Source organism: Mastomys coucha, unplaced genomic scaffold (genome assembly GCF_008632895.1).
Source record: "Mastomys coucha isolate ucsf_1 unplaced genomic scaffold, UCSF_Mcou_1 pScaffold8, whole genome shotgun sequence".
In the NCBI taxonomy this organism is placed as follows: Eukaryota; Metazoa; Chordata; class Mammalia; order Rodentia; family Muridae; genus Mastomys; species Mastomys coucha.
In genome coordinates, this window is record NW_022196914.1 from 32,716,865 (window position 1) to 32,734,004 (window position 17,140).

The following is a 17,140-nucleotide window of genomic DNA, read 5'->3' on the forward strand; positions in this document are numbered from 1 at the left end:
CTGTTTGTTTGCTAGGCTGTGATCTATACTGTCCTATTAACTTAATTATCCTAAAAGATCTTAAAAGCCTTGGGCTAGTTCATGCCGATTAGAAATGGGGTTAACTGGGAATAAATACACATTTAATGCTTATAATTTATTACTGCAGATGGAAAGGCCTAACTATGGCACAATATACTATTAATCACTATAATACCTGAAGTCCCATTAAGCAAATCCATTTATATTTTCTTCAAAGAAAGCCCAAGCTAATTCCTCAAAGGAATTCCAAGATACCAATGTTTTCCTGTCTCCTAAGGTGGAAATGCACAAAGCTTTTATATGTGATGGCCAAGGCCATGAATATGGCAAAATGATAGGGTACGGTTTTGAGGATCACACTTCTCAGCAAAAAAAAAAAAAAAAAAGAAAAGAAAAAGAAAAAGAAAAAGAAAAAAGAAAAAAAGAAAAAAAGGAAGGAAGGAATGAAGAAAGAAAGAAAGAAAGAGAGAGAAAAAACAGCAACAATTACACCTGTTTTCGACTCCTATTAATTTTTTTCCAAATAAAATATTTTTATACTTAATTATGGAACAACTAGCTGCTCCATTGTGATATTTTTGAATTGTCTTGAATGTCATTCGGGTTTGCAATCATGGTATGCTCTCAGAAATTATGTCTGATGAAAGAACAACTTTTCTAATAATAATGTTTTCAATCTGTTTATGAAAAAGTTACACATGAAAACATCAGTTTCAGGCTGAAGACAGTTAATTCTATGGTCACACTTTTATGGCAAAGGCAATAAATCACATTTATAGTGGAAAACCTGACACAGTAGTCTCTGTGCTCACTCAGTCCACAACAGAGAGAACTTAAGAGTTTTGAAATGTTTTAGTGTGAAAGCATCAACAGTACATTCAAAGCCACTTACAATGAACTCTGTTTCTTGAAACATCCACAAGAAACAGGTTAGCTTTCATTTCCTGGTCACATGTATTCAGTTTTCTCCTGACTATTTTCACCCCAACGTGACTGACTTTTCTTCCAGTGTATCTCATGTGTGCTACTGTGTTTTATAAGATTGCAGCTAGAGCTCACTCACTCTTGTGACCTGAGGCAGAGCTTTCTAAAGCTTCCTGAGACCTCAGTGGTAGCCTACTTTGATTTGCTCTAAGATGAAACTCAGATTACAAATGGGGTTGCTGTTTGGAGGAGGCTGGGAGAATCTGGTGAGGCTGGGAGAAGCTTGTGTCGATTCTAGGTTCCTTTGTGTTTGTAGATGCCACTGGCTTCTTCTGTTATGAGTATTCTTCTACCTTATCCTGGGAAGAACAGAATAGTATAGAGATAAATAGACTGAGCATGCTCACTGGCTGGCTGACTTCAGAACTCCACCTTCATTTTATACTGAAGCTAGGAATTCCTGCTGGGATGAGTTATATACCACAAACAGAACCGCCACACATGTGCTTAGCTGAAGAGGAGCTCGATAAATTATAACAACCATCAGGTCAAAGACATGTTGTTCTCTTCTGGTATAATTTGGGGAGCCAGAAGAGAGTATATCCACCCAATTGTTCAGACACATGGGTAGCAGTTGTTATTTAAAGATAACATTCAACATGGTTTCTCATATCTAAAAAAAAAAAAAAAAAGTTGAATTTTATCAAGAACCCATGATACCTTTTCCAATTTAATACCTATCTAGTAACATATCAATTTATCTCAATCTAAAACAGCATTATTCATACCAAAAGCAAAAAGGCATCCTTGTATTGGAAAACTGCTCAGCACAACACCAAAACCTTCATGCTTTGAGCCAAGATCCATTGTTGGAAAGTGTCACAATGTTATCTTTCTTGGACAGTCACATTCTCTTGGAAGTGAAAATTCTTCCAGTGATGCTTGAGTGCTCATTGTCTACAGTGTCTGGTTTGATCTTTAATCTGTGTTATTGCTATAGATGCTGAAAGATTTGGCTTCCATCGTGCTTTATTTTACATGTTCACCCCGAGATGAGCCTCCATCAACTAGAGTGTCCCTATTTGCAAAATGTCTATATTTTACATTCCCATGGCAAGATGTGTGACATTCATCACCGAGAGGGAACTGGGTGGATTTTCGTGTGCTTAGGACACGTGAGGGAGACAAACACTCATTCTTAAGAAAAAGAAATCAGAGATTGAAATTGAAGAATGAGGGGAAGGATCCAAGTCATGCCAGGCAGGGACATTCCAGGCTAGAGGTCCTACTCTGAGAAGTGATATATTTGACGTTGTAGGTCTCTAAGAAATGAATCTGGGGGCTGGTGAGATGGTTCAGAGGGTAAGAGCACTGACTGTACTGAGTTCAAATCCTCACAACTACATGTTGGCTCACAACCATCTGTAATGAGATCTGACCCCCTCTTCTGGTGTGTCTGAGGACTGCTTACAGTGTACTTACATATAACAATAAATAAATAAATAAATAAATAAATAAATAAGAAATGAATCTGTAGCTTCAATTTGTCACTTATGGAAATTATCACAGAAAGAAGTTCTAAAATATGGTCATGGCATTGCAACTACCCAACGAGCCATCTGCCACTGATTCAAAGCACAGTAGCCTTAGATTGCAGTTCAAATCCAATATCTGATGACAGAAGCTTGATACTAAGCATCATGTGTACCTTTATGTGAGTTTAAATGTGGGCAGTGGTTTTAAATACATCTGGGCACAAGTGCTGGTCTCCATAGCTGGACACACAAGCACACATACTCTCATTACCATTTACACACAGTTCTTAGGATAAGTGACTAGAAAAAGTCCTTCTGTTAACAGCTATGCTACTGAGACTTCAACACTTTCCATCCCAGAAATATGGATGCTTATGAGAGTGGGTCTATAAGAATGAATGCAGAAATACAAAGTTTACTAAAGATAGCCTATTTCAAACTGATCCATTTGAATCTATGATTGGTTTATTTTATAGTGCTGTGTTATTTTAATTCCAATTACATGAACTCTCCTATCAGTAGAACAATCTCTTGAACAGAAACAACCACAGTGTAGAACCTAATGTGATCATAATACATATGGATCAATGCATAGAAGACATGGTTAACATTCACTGACCCATCTACTATGATATGGGCCTATCACAGTGCAAACTCCAAACAGCTTTATGTGTGGCTCTCACAAGTCCATTGTAAATGTCACTATCCCACAAGTTCCCAGTGAGCTATCTGCCATTGATTCAAAGCACAGTAGCCTTAGATTGCAGTTCAAATCTGATGACAGAAGCTTGATACTAAGCATCATGTGTACCTTTATGTGAGTTTAAATGTGGGCAGTGGTGTTTAAATACATCCAGGCACAAGTGCTGGTCTCTATAGCTGGACACATAAGCACACACTCTCATTACCATTTAAACACAGTTTTTACTTTCTATTTCTTTCTTCTGAAATTGAAATCACCACTCTTTGTAAGGAATATAACTACTCATCCAGTGACTCCCAACCTTGGAAACTTTGATTTCCAGATTTTGGGCAATAGAGTAACAAGCATGTGTCTAACTCTCATTTAAGTATAAAAACAAACACTGGAATAAAAAACCAACCTTGATTTATACACTGGAATAAAAAGACTAACCTTGATTTTATCACACACACACACACACACACACACACACACACACACACATCATGCATTCATGCTGTGTCTGTTTGACTTTTCTAAATGAATCCCCTCAAAGTGTCTGCAGGACTGTTGGCATCTGGGAAACACCTGTTTCCATCCCCTTGAGTTAGATAGATTCTGAGTATGTGGACTGAATACAAACCTAAACTCATGGGTATTAGGAGAACAATACTGAGCAGGAGAGGGAAAAGTCAAAGAGCCCGGCTGAGCAGTAAAACAATCACAAGGTGAGTCCTGCACCACAAATAACTGAACAAAGCAGCCATGGGCAGGATCATTGCCTGGGGATTGATGAGCAAAGTGGGAGTTGGTTGTACCCAGCAGCCATCAATTCTGAGAGGTGTTTGCACCAAGTTCTCAATGACTGTAGAGCCATTTTCCCCAGATCAGACACTTAAAGCTCTCACTTCCTTGGTTTCCTGAAGCTGCATCACTCCCGATGGAAGCCCATTGGATGGCTTTGAATAGGGTTGGTCTGAACTTTGTTAGCTCAGAGTTGACTTTTCCAGGAAGCCCTCCAGATGGCATTGCCTTCTAGCAACAGGTATTTGATGTGTTAAGTCTGAGTTTCTTGAATTAAACTTGTGCTTTACACTTTTGCATGTGAATGTGTGCGTATGGTAGGTGTGCTTTTGTGCCTGTCTGTTTGTATGGAGGTTTTGTGCATGTTAGTGCATGTACAATGTTGACACGGGTCCTAAGGCTAAGGTGTCTGGGTTCTTCCTTGATGACATACTACCTTTGTCCTTTGAGCCAGGATATGTTCATTGAACCCGCTTGCTCTCCACCGACTGTCTACTCTAGCTTGCGGGCTTTCTTAGTGGTTCCCAGTCTCTGTCTTTCGATCCTGTTCTGAAATTTCAGGAAGTCTGAAACACCTGGCTTTTATATGAGTTTGCAGATCCAAACATAGTTTCAATGCTTTCATGCCAAGCATTTTATCCACTGAGCCATGTCCCCAGTCCTCACACTGACATTTTAATTAGCAGCACACTGTATGTGGACCACTGCTGACTCACACGATCACCTTGACACACGTGCCCCAAGTTTCACTGGCATTCTTGAGGGGAAATGCACTGGGGATAGTGAAGACCATACCAGAGATTGACATTGATTCTACACATTCAACTCTGGTCATCACTAACATCCACATTCATAACAAATGATAGGAAGAAAGTGGCTGGCTGGCCAAGTCCATAATTGAATCTACTACAGCTATCTAGGAAAAATACTCTTTAGACTTATTTACTTATTTGTGGTGTGGTGTGTGTGTGTGTGTGTGTGTATGTATGTGTGTGTATGTGACAGATGCACACACACACACACATACACACACAGAAAGGGAGAGAGACAGAGACAGAGAGACAGAGAGAGATACAGATACAGAGAAAGACAGAGAGATTGAGAGAGAGATTGAGAGAGAGATTGAGAGAGAGAGAGAGAGAGAGAGAGAGAGAGAGAGAGAGGTTCCCTGTTTATGCTGGTGTCCAAAGGATTCCTGATGCCCTAGATCTAGAGTCGTTATAAGTCATGAGCCATTGGTGCTGGGAACTGAACTTAGGTCCTGTGAATGGGTAGCAGCACTCCTATCTCCTATGCCATTTCACCCTATAATGACTTGTTTTAAGCCAGAGAGTTACTTCATTGAAGTTACCTGTATTTCTGTGTACAAATCAGATTATCTCCCCATTCCAGCTTACATCTAGTGAAGAGAACTCCTCTTACAAAAAGAGTAAGTCTTGAGTGTTGGTGAAGTTTGCTACATTCTTAAACTTCTGTGGGTTGGATCTTTCAATCTGAGCACTCTGCTTGTAATAATAAGTCCTTGATGTCTATCTGTTGGGGACCTTTCAAATCTTATCCCATTGGCCATGAGTGTCTCATGTCTGCAGGGTCTGATGCTTGGCTGGAGTTCTTGAGTCTGTACAGGACTGATCATGTGACCACAGATAAACCTCCAGAAGAAAGGCACAGGCAGGTCCAGCTTCCGAGGAGATCTTCTGAGAGAGGCTATAAAGCAGGAGCTGGAGTGAAGTTCCCATGGGAAGGCACTGCACAAAAGGCAGAGAAAGGCTGGTGCCAGGTAACTCAGTTGCTCTCTAGCTCAGTTGCTCTCCGACTCTGTCTCCCAGGGTTCCCTTCTTCACCAATCAATGATATGGAGCCCCTCTCTGCCTTGCTGCATACCCCTGGGTTCCTGCCTCTCCCTTGTGAATTAGCTCCCATGACTTGAATACCTTCTTGGGGAGCTAGGTTAATAGGATATGCTAACTCTATTATGCAAATGTAAACAAAATAACAGCCATGTGTCCACAGTCCCCTCTCTGATAGATGGATGAATGCTTCTCTAAGTTCCTGTCATTTGGTTTTTAATAGATCATGAGTTTATGTTCACACTTCATGTGCGAATCTTTGTGTTCATGCTTCATTTGCACATCTTTGTGTTCTGGCTTCATTTGCACATCTTTGTGTTCAACTTTCATGTGTACACTTGTGTTCATGCTTTATGTGCACATATTTGTGTTCACATTTCATGTAAACTTGAAGTAGAAAAATTAAAACCATGCTTCTTTGGGTGGATAATTGAATTATATCTTTCCCTATTAACATATAAATTTACTTTCCTGGGTTATTTTTATCTACATTGAGTCTTGTTAAAAATCTATTTCCTCTTTTTTTTTTGAGATTCTATTTATATCATATCCTCCCTTCCCTCTCCTTCATCTAAACCTTGCCCTTTTTCACAATTATGATCTCTTTTCCATTAATTGTTCTTATATACACATATGTATATAATATGCATATATATTCCTAAATACAAAAATACAGCCTGTTCATTCTGTCTAATGTTACTTGTTTGTATGTTTTCAGAGATGACTATTTGGAACTGAATAATCCGTGGAATGTCCTTCCTAGGAAAAGACTATTTCTCCCACATCCTTGAAGCATTCTGTAATAACCTACAATTCTTTGTGTAGGGTTAAGGTGGTCCTGTGGACTTTTCGCACTTTCATTTTAGCATGTCTACTGTTGTCTTTGCTCAGCCCATGTTTTAGGCAGTCCTCTTGGGTGTGACTTTAAGGGTGTGACTTCTGATATTAGAGGGAGATGTAATCCCACAGCAAACTTCCTGATTGCTTTTACAACCTTTGTCTTCTCTTCTGCAATGATCCATGAACCTCAGGTGTGGGAGCTGATTGTAGATATGTCTACTAGGATCGGGTTCCACAGCTCCATTTTGGCTAGTTGGGGTTTTCTGTAATGGTCTTTGTCTATTGAAGAAAAGAAATGAAAAGAAAAATAGAAAAACAAAAGAAAGAAAGAAAAGATTGTTTTCTTCAGCTAAAGATCTGTTCTATAGCTCTCTTGGTAGTGATCTGTGTCTCATATCCCTAGTCTCCTTTCTTCCATCGCTTCTTGTTTTATTTTTACCTCTCTTTTCTTCTTCACTATCTATAAAACTAACCAGACTAGCCTGTTTGTTTAGCATTTCACTTTTCATAATGTTTTGTAGGACTCAGGACTGGTCCTACAAGGGCCTGGATTCCCACATCTTCCCAAAGTTCAGTGTTTGTAGTGGAGTGGTCCCAGTACTCACCTACAGTGTACTATGGTTCAAGTCCTTAGGCTTGTAATGGAGTTTCTCCTGTATTCTGGTCTGGCTTGAGCAGTGGTTCTAGTCGCGTAAAGGACAACACAGAAGGTTTTACTGTAATACGCTCTTCAGTGGTACTAACCCAGCTTCCTTTTTAAAAAATATTTATTTATTTATTTATTTAATGTATATGAGTACATTGTAGATGTTTACAGACACACCAGAAGAGGGCCTTGGATCTCAGACGGCTGTCAGCCACCATGTGGTTGCTGGGAATTGAACTCAGGACCTTTGGAAGAGCATTTAGTGTTTTTAACCACTGAGCCATCTCTCCATCCCTCCAACCCAGCTTCAATATTGCTTCCCTTGATACCCTACCTCACTGAGGCTGTCCCGGGAGTGTTTAGAGAGGAGTGTTAGAGTTGCCTCCATCTCATCTTCACAATGAAACCTAACTTTTCCTGCTACTCAAAGATTGAAATTGGACCCAAAAGGAGCATGTCTCACTTGCATCTGTATGGAGGCCCAGAGCCTTTCTGAACCTGTTGTACACATGATAGCTGCAATGCAAGGAAAAGCTGGTAAATTGTATACATGGTTATGAAACAGTAAGCTTCCTGTTGTAGAAATCAGTCTTCTGCCCTGCTCACTGGGTCCACAGAGTCTCATAATAGACCCAGGATGCCTTGTTACTCATTATGTAGCCTAGGATGTACTCAAATTCATGGTAACTATCCTTAGCATCTGCAATTCTATGACTTACAGGTGTGACTTCACACTGAAAAACAGATTTAAAACTTAAAAGTGGATTGTTTGTAGGTGTTACATAGTAACCTTTCCATGCCTTTCTTTTTTCCCTTCTTCTTGAGAAAGGGGCTCCTGTTTCCCAAGCTGGCTTAGAAGCTCCAGTGTAAATGAGAATAATTTTGAACTTCTCATCTGGTCTCCACCTACCAAGTACTCGGATTACAAGTATGAGCCACTGTGTCTGGTCATCCCATCTTCAAGAGAAAACAAAAACACAAACATGGAAATACAATCCAGGAAGAGACCCCAGACTAAGACCAAAGGATGCTGGACCTCCCTGTGCATGTGAAGTATTTAAATATTCTCTCAACAGTCTCTCCAGGAAGCTTCCCATTTAGACTCCACCACAGAGGCCCCTGGCCAGCTCCAACAACATTTTGAACAGTAAGGGCCTCCTCACTGCTATGATTCATTTATATTAGTATTCACAAAACTATACTGTAAAACACTGCCAAATTTGGAGTCCCCTTCCTGTAAACAGTCCTATACAAACTATTCAGAACAACAGCATCAGACAAGCCTTCTAATTTATATATTACTTTCACATGCTCACCAGTTTCAAAGATGACCAAAAGATTTTATGAGAATAATTTATTTGCCTTTATATTTTGCAAGGTTTTCAACCTTTCAACTGACACACTGTTCGGTACGTTCCTTTTTCTTTCTCTCTTTTTAAAGCTTGTGTAATAATACGAGTCTTGTAATCCCCTCTATTTAACTATCGGCCTTTGTACAAACATTTGCTGCCAAGGATCTTTTAAAGTTGAACAGGACACATTGAAGAGTGCTGGAATCCAGACTCCTTTTATGTTTTCTCAGGAGCAGTGGGTTAGTCACTTCCTCTTCCCCAAGCTGAATCTTGTCAAAGAAACTGACAAGAAAAACACAGCAAAGCAAATAGCAAACAGACAGTTGAAAGCCTGCATCGCAGCACAGCATGTGTGGACACAGGTCTGTGCTACAAATGGGTGCCATTCATTTTACTTAAAAGATGGAAAAGCTACAGGAATCTGTAAAAGCAGTCTCAGGAGGCCACTGACGGGATAGCTATTAATTCTCTTAAAGCAATGTGTCTTGGGACAGTGCCCTCTCTGAATGTGCTGGCCATAGCATGTGCAATTAGCTTCCAACAACTGCATAGGAAGGCTGAGAATACAGCAGCTGAGCCTGACCATGGAGGGATTCCTGACCAGACAGGAGCAGTCAGTCTCAGGGACTTCTTCTACCCAGTGTCATCATGGTCAGGTTACACTTGTGTTTTACAGATTTCTCCTTCTGTAAATGAGCACTGGACCAGAGCATCCTTTACTGCAAGATTCAGCACAATTTCACACAGGATGAATCACCTTTCACCACTGCTTCTTCAGCCACTGTTTCCACAGCCACTGCTTCCATGGCCACTGCATCCATGGCCACTGCTTCCACAGCCACTACATCCATTGTTATTGCATCTGTAGCCACTGGTTCCATGGCCACTGCATCCTTGGCCACTGCTTCCATGGCTGCCCCCTCTGTTCTCCTTCAACCACAATGATCCATGCACACAGCCCTCCATTCCTTTCTTTATAAGTATACCAGGTTTCATCTGGCTAACATTTCCAGGCACTTTGGTGTGTGCATACAATTTCTAAAGATTGATGGGACACTGGAACTCTCCTTGACCCACATTCTTGGGTAGGAGGCCTCAGTCAGGATAGGAAGGGAAGCAGTCTGTGAAGAAGTATCAATATCAAGCCAGTCACCACTAGGTGGCCATGAGCTCAGTGGTAAAACACAAGCCCCAGATATACAATGCTGAGGGTCTAATCGCCAGTATTCCACAGGGAAAAAAAAATGACAGGGAATTGGGGTAAGTTCCACACAGGGTGGGTGCAGGTGCTCAAAGTCTTCTGACCCAGCTAAAATGATGAGGGAAAGAACTCTATATCACATGGCTCTCCCTTCAGGAGAAGAAAGCTGTTGGACTAAGCAACTAGTGTCCTCATCTTGCTAGGCTATCACAGTAGCAGAAGACATGTACTGTGATAGCCTGAAACAATCTGCACTTCAGAGCCAGCATGAAAAATCTCTTTGTAGCCATCAGTCATGAAAGAACCAGAGAGGAGGGATTGGAAGTTTCCATGGGACGTTTTGGTAAGGGTAGCAAATAGAAAAATATTGTATTCAACCAGCAGGCTAGGTCAATTATGATATTAATTTTAGTTTTCTATGGAACTGTTCAAGAGTTGGAACCATCTGAGAACACAAGTAGCTCTCTTAAGTGCAAGCAACACTTGAGTTTACCTCTCTAGCCCACCTGGGGCAAAGCCCTCTTTTGATGTCTCAGACATGTTATTTAAGTTGTGTATATATAGTCCCTTCCTTCCTTCCTAACTTTTCATACTGGACTATGCATGAACTTAAGATGGATGGCTTGGGTGGTCTCAATGATTTGGCAAGGTGTCACCATGAAGAATTTAGTACTACCAAAAATTAAACTTTCTGCAGTGACTTTTGTAAATTCCCACACATATTCCCTGATCACTAAAGGGTCATATTGTACCCTTAACTTGTAGAAGGTCTGTCCCTGCAAACAGAAGCAGGGAACTTGCTGTACATTATTCCTATACAATGCGCTTGCTTTCCTGAGATGATAAAATTTTTTGTCTTGAGCTTCTTTTTTTTTTTTTTTTTTTTTTTTTTTTTTTTTTTTTTTTTTTTTTATTTTTGGTTTTTCGAGACAGGGTTTCTCTGTGTAGCCATGGCTGTCCTGGAACTCACTCTGTAGACCAGGCTGGCCTTGAACTCAGAAATCCACCTGCCTCTGCCTCCCAAGTGCTGGGATTAAAGGCGTGAGCCACCACTGCCCGGCTTGTCTTGAGCTTCTTATGAATGAATGAACTTATCTTCAGGCTGTACTAATATTAATTCAATAACCAGAATCCAACCAAGAAATCTGAATGGACAAAGAGACTATCCCTTGGGACTCCAAGGATGTGTGCATTCATCCTGCAACTATGTGAAGAGATGTGTGTCTTAACAACTGGATTTAACATTGCAGAGTGATATTTATTTTTAACACATTAATCCTAGGGCTCTGCTTAACATACTATTTCCAAATCCATCTATTTTTATATGGTACATATTAAGTGGTAAATCTGGCTTGTTCTGCAAAGCAGCTATCTAACAACTGTGCGGTTAACATTTTTGAAAGCAATAAAAAAAGATAATTCATGACAGAGCTGTGTCACTTTGTACTCTAAAGCCTTGTAGCCTGCACTCTTTTTTTTGTTCATATTCAGTCCCTTTATTTATTTAATCCTTAATTATTTGCATTAGTTTCTTAACCGTCCAACCATCATGGACTTGGCCTCATGTTGCTACTTCCTGCCAACTGTTTCACACATGGGGAACAGTATCGGGAATGAAACTCTAAATTTAATACATAGCTACAACTGTTTTGCTTTCATTATGTGGGGTAATATCCATAAATAGATGCGTGGTTGTTGGCACTTACTGACTCTCTCTCCCCACTTGCAGTGCCTAATTACGGCTCTCACTTGAATAGTTTGGCAAATGCTTATATAGCATCTTCAATTAAAAATAAATAAAGCAGAAGAATGTCCTTTTTGTACTCTTTGGCTTAAAAAAAATTGTTATCCGTTGGATCTATTAAAGGAATCATTCCAGCTCTTTTCTGTTCCAGTGTAATTTTTTCTGAGGGCGAATTGAAAATGTGCGGTATCTAATCCAAGTAAATATTATGCTTTTCAACTCCCACGCTTCCTATTGCATAAACTCGCTGAACAATTGTTTCATACAGCTTCACTGAGAGTGGAAACAGCTGGCCCTGTTCCATGGTGACTGTCCTCTTCATTCTGCCCTGGGGATCTGCACAGCTCCTTCTCTAGGACTTGGAACTCCAGCAGTGACTGTCTCAGGCCTATGTCAGGGAAATGGCTCAGATTGCCACTGAGAAGTTTCTAGAAACAGGATGACTGCATGATCCTATTTGAGTCCCTCTATTCAGAGAAAATGGCTTCAATCCATTCTTATTGGAACTGTGTTGGCATTTCTCTGATTGGAGAAACTTAGAGTTTAACAATTTGGTAGAAAGCAGAAGACCAGGAAATAAAATGGACAGGAATTTAAATGTGTTATGTGGCATTGAGCTCTTGAATGCTCATAAGCTAATTATCCCAGGACCTTATTAAGGAATCTAATGAGTTATAAAGTTACTGACTTTACATAGAAAAGATAATTCACAAAGACTATGAGGGAGGTCCTGCTTGTGTCTGTGGTGAATCAGGCATTGACCTTGGCATTGGGGGATAGTATTTGCTTCTCACACTTAGGTGAGAGTCTGAATTTGAAGGACAGAAGGTTCACAGGATCCTTTGCATCTAACTTTCGGAAGGGTCCATGTGGAATGCCCCAGAATCTCCTTTACAAAGCTACTCTTACCACCCCTCTTCCAAATGACCAACAGCAATCACTTCCAAGACACTGTTGAACAGAGGTTTTCATACATTGAACAAGTAAGAGAAGCAAGAGAGTGTTCTCTCACTACAGTGGGCTGGGTGCATTCTTCTCATGGATCAGTTCACTTTACAATTCTTAGAGAGTCAGGCAAGAAAATCCAAGATGCCCAGCTCTGAGGACACAGCAAAAGATGCCAAGAGTTTCCTCGACTATGTGCTGAACTCAGATTTCTAGAAATTGCACTTATGCTGAACCACTGCCCTTAAAAATCATTTATCAAAAAATTTTTTTGATGAGTTTATGAAATAAGTGTCTGCAAAATGTATCAGAGGAGCAAGGATCAGAAGTAATGCAAGGAAGGATTGATATCCTAACATTGAATTGTTCCTGTGACTGCCAAATTCCATAGTAACAACCTTACATCTTTAACAAAAAATAACAGCTGACCCTTTCCTATACATTATGAAATACACAGCCTAGAATACGACATTTCATAAACTCTCTAATGGCACTTCAACATGCTCATGGTGTTTCAGTTTGTAAAGCCAGATGGAATTAAAATGTTAAGCTAGATGTTTCTCCACAAAAGTTCAACGTGTATTTTTAGATTGGGGAGGGGTCAGAAGTACACGGACTGAAACGGGGTTGGTACTTAGAAGGTAAAGAAGAGCAGAGGCAGCAAGTGTGTGATGCTCAGTGGGTAAGATCTGAATGTGGGTCCCACCTCAACTGCTCATGATTCTGGTTGTAAGAATATAGAAAACTCAGGCATGCTGAGGCCAAGGACTTCTCCAGAGAAGATGTTACTACTGTTTGTGGTAGCATTAGACAGCAGCTGGACCCTGGAATCTGGATGGTCTTAGTCTACCTGGTGCTCTAGGCTTCAGAAAACTCTTCCAACACTGAACTAGACCTTAAAAGCTAATTCTCAAACAGTTTATGTGTAGATAGCATTCTCTAATATTTTGATTTATATGATTCTGTGATCTTTTGTTATTTTAAAATTGATTTTATTGTTTGTCTTTAGCAGCATTTTATAGATGGAGGCCCTAATAACTCTTCTGTGTAAACTACAGACATTTTTGAAGCATTAAACAGTGACTATAACAGGGACAAAGATCTCAGTCTTCATCTTGACAGACATATGAATTAAATTTTATGCAGGCTTTAGACGGTAACTACGATAGTTATTTTTATTTCAATCTGTGCATAAAACAACAAAGAAGCTGCTGAATATAGAGAAGGCATTTTTACTGCCAACTCAAGGAACCAACTCTACCTATCCCTGCTGGTCTCTGGACCCTCTGTCCTTGACCACATCCCTATGATTGACAGAGAACTGGGGCTGGGCTTGGCTTCTCGCCTAACACTAAAGTGTTATTGGAAGAAGTTTGAGGCTCTATCCATTTGAGCAAAGTGTAGATCTTGAACAGAAATTAAAAGCACTGGTTGAACACTCATCGTGAGGAAAAGGGAAAGGAAAGAGGAGGTGAGATCCCTCACCCCCATCCTTGTTGGCTGCACACCTTGCTCTGAGTGTTGCTCTGCCATCAAGTTCTTGGTGACAATGGCCCACTGTTGCCCTTCTGCTCTTTCCCTGAACCCCAGCATTGATGATCTAAGGAGCCTAAGGGGACACTCTTTCATCTCCCAAAAACAACATTTAGAATTTTCTTTCTGTGAATGTTTCGAGAATGAGGTTGAAACGCCTTTGTTTTGAGGAAGAGAATGGACCATATTGTGTGGACACCAAACAGACTCTCATTGTTCCCCTGTGAACCCAGCCTCTCTGCTGACTGGAGGCTGCAGCTCACTTTTACTTGGAAGTTCCATGTCTTGCTCTCTGACTCTCAATACAAGCATATGCTTTCACCTTTCTGTTTTTGTATAATGAGTGGCTTCTTTTATCTCCCTGTGACATTTATGGCTGGAGGTCTTCAGAATGTCCTGCTCCATTTATGAAGGACAATGCTATTCTTAGCTTTTGTTGGTCAACACAATCACATCCAAAATAACACTCATGGAATAGTCTAGTCAATTGTGTGTCTAAACAACAAAACCTAAGCATTAATCCTGGAAGAAATCAAGAGCAGTGGCCCCTGGAACAGCAAAGCTGGAGCACCATTCATGTCAGCCACCAACAGACAGCACAGGCACAGTGAGAGCCTAATGCAAGATGTCTGCTGTTCCCAGTGAGACCTAAGACAGGCTATAATTTTTAAGGAAAAATATTATACACATCACTAGGATTTCCCAGACTGTTACGTTTTGTTTTGTTTTGTTTTCTGGAAAACTTGCTATCTACTTTATAATGATTCAGGTGATAGAAATCTGATTCCTATGTCCCTAAACTCCATATGTCCCTTGCGGACCTAGACCTAGACCTGAGGTATGTATTGAGTCTAGACACTTCAGCTCTTTCAGGTTAGTGGATTAGAGAGCAGTGATAATGTTTTCATAGGGCCAGAGTGCAATGTATTTAATTTTAAACACCTCTTGATATTCCCAAGGATTTCATCAATTTGTGCTATTTGGAGGTGATTTACTTTAGCTCTAAGATCAGATACGATTCCCTTCAACATATATGTAGAAGTCCTCAGCATGATGATCTCCATGACAATCTTACTGTCCTCCTGGAGGAAATTTGACAATGTTAGGCGCCCACAAGTTGCTTGTAGATCAGCATCATGTAGGACACCTGTCCAGCTCTCTATAAGCTTTTAATGCAGAGTTTCACCAGAATGAGGGATTCTTCTCATATGCCTCCCACCACCTGTGGATGCAAATCCAGCAAGCTATACAGACAGAATGTCCACCATAGGGACCTTCAGATGAGGAAGTATTTCACTTGACCTGACCACAGTCCTGTATAAAATGTGTCTTCACTCTACTCATCCACTCTAGCGTTTATAACAGTTAAGTGTGCGTTCTGATTCTCCCTTGTTTACAAAGATACAGCTTCACCATTCTGTCCAATCAGATGTTTCAGAAGTGCTGGCTCAGCTTCTGCCTCTGAGTGTGTGAGCATGCCTCTGAGCACATAGAAGCAGTTTCGGTGGAACTGAGCCTCACCTTCAACTTCCCCCATCAGGTTGTATTTAGAAGAATGATTCCCACATTCCCTTTGAAGAAGTGGCTTCTTTGAAACTGTATCCCTCCACAGAGATGTGGAGGCTCTTGGCCTTAGAAGCAAGATTCCCCAGTGAGACTGAACTCTGAAGTCAAACTGTATGAGCCACATTTATGCTAAAGGGTGGATCTTCATATGTGCACTCCTCAGAGCCTTAAAGAGATGGGCCACACAGACACCAAATATAAAGACTCCTGGGATCGCTTGAAACCAAAATGCTTTATTTCAGGAACTTATTAAAAATCATAGAGAACAGACACTGTCCAGAGAAGTGCAGGCAAGTCTGCAGTAGATCCCTAAAGACTGCTCATCTTAAAATATAGCACAAAATATAGTATACAAAAACCACTAGCCCATTTGTCAAAGTAGCACGTGGGTATAGAAATACCAAAAGCTGTAGTCACTGACACAGGTCAAGTGTGAACAATCCAGTCTGTTTCATCTGTAGTCTTTACTTCCAAAGGCTCTGACAGATGGAAGAGAAGCAACAGATACTGAACCAGAGAACTAGTTTAGGAGGGAAAGAGCTTGTGCAAGGACTTGTGTTCAGATCTCCAGAAGCCATGTAAACATGGATATGGCCATGTGTGCAATCTCAGAGTTCCTATAGGGAGATGAGGTGGAGAGAAAAGAGTCTCCAGAATCTCAAGGGAAGGGACCCTGATGTATGAAGCAACAGACAATAAAGCCATAACTCTGGTATGATATAAGGCAAAAACTGACATACTGCAACACCTGTGCATATGCTGTTACACAGGAGCATGAGTGCAAACACACATACAGGTGCACACAAACACATATAGGTAGGCACACACACACAGACACACACACACATATATATAGTATATATGCCTACATGTGTACAAATATACACAAATACACATGTACATACATACAATGCCAAACACATACATATGCACATTCATACACATACAAATGAATCCACATGTACATACACATATTCAGATACACACATACATACTATACACATGTGCACTTATTTGAACACACAAATACTTGCATCCATACATGTTCTACACATGTGAACACACATGAAAAATACATACACACAAACATGTATATACATATATATATCCATACATACATACATGCATACACATCAAACACATACACATCTACACATAGAACCACAGGCACATGCACAACTTCAGACTTGAATAGATACTCATATGTACACACATGTGAACACACATACACAAACACATACAGTATATACATAGACACATATAAGCACATACACATGAACACACCCACACACACTCCTGGTCAGGAAAGATTAAAATGAAAAGTACTACCAAGTTATTCCAAAAGATAAGATTCCACCTGCATTGCAAATGATTTTTAAATGAGAAAATAAAATCATGAGGGATTTTTGTAAAACTTAAGATTTTATTATTTATTTATTTATTTTATTTTCTTTATTTACATGTAAATTTCTCCATTCCCAGTTTCCTCTCCAAAAA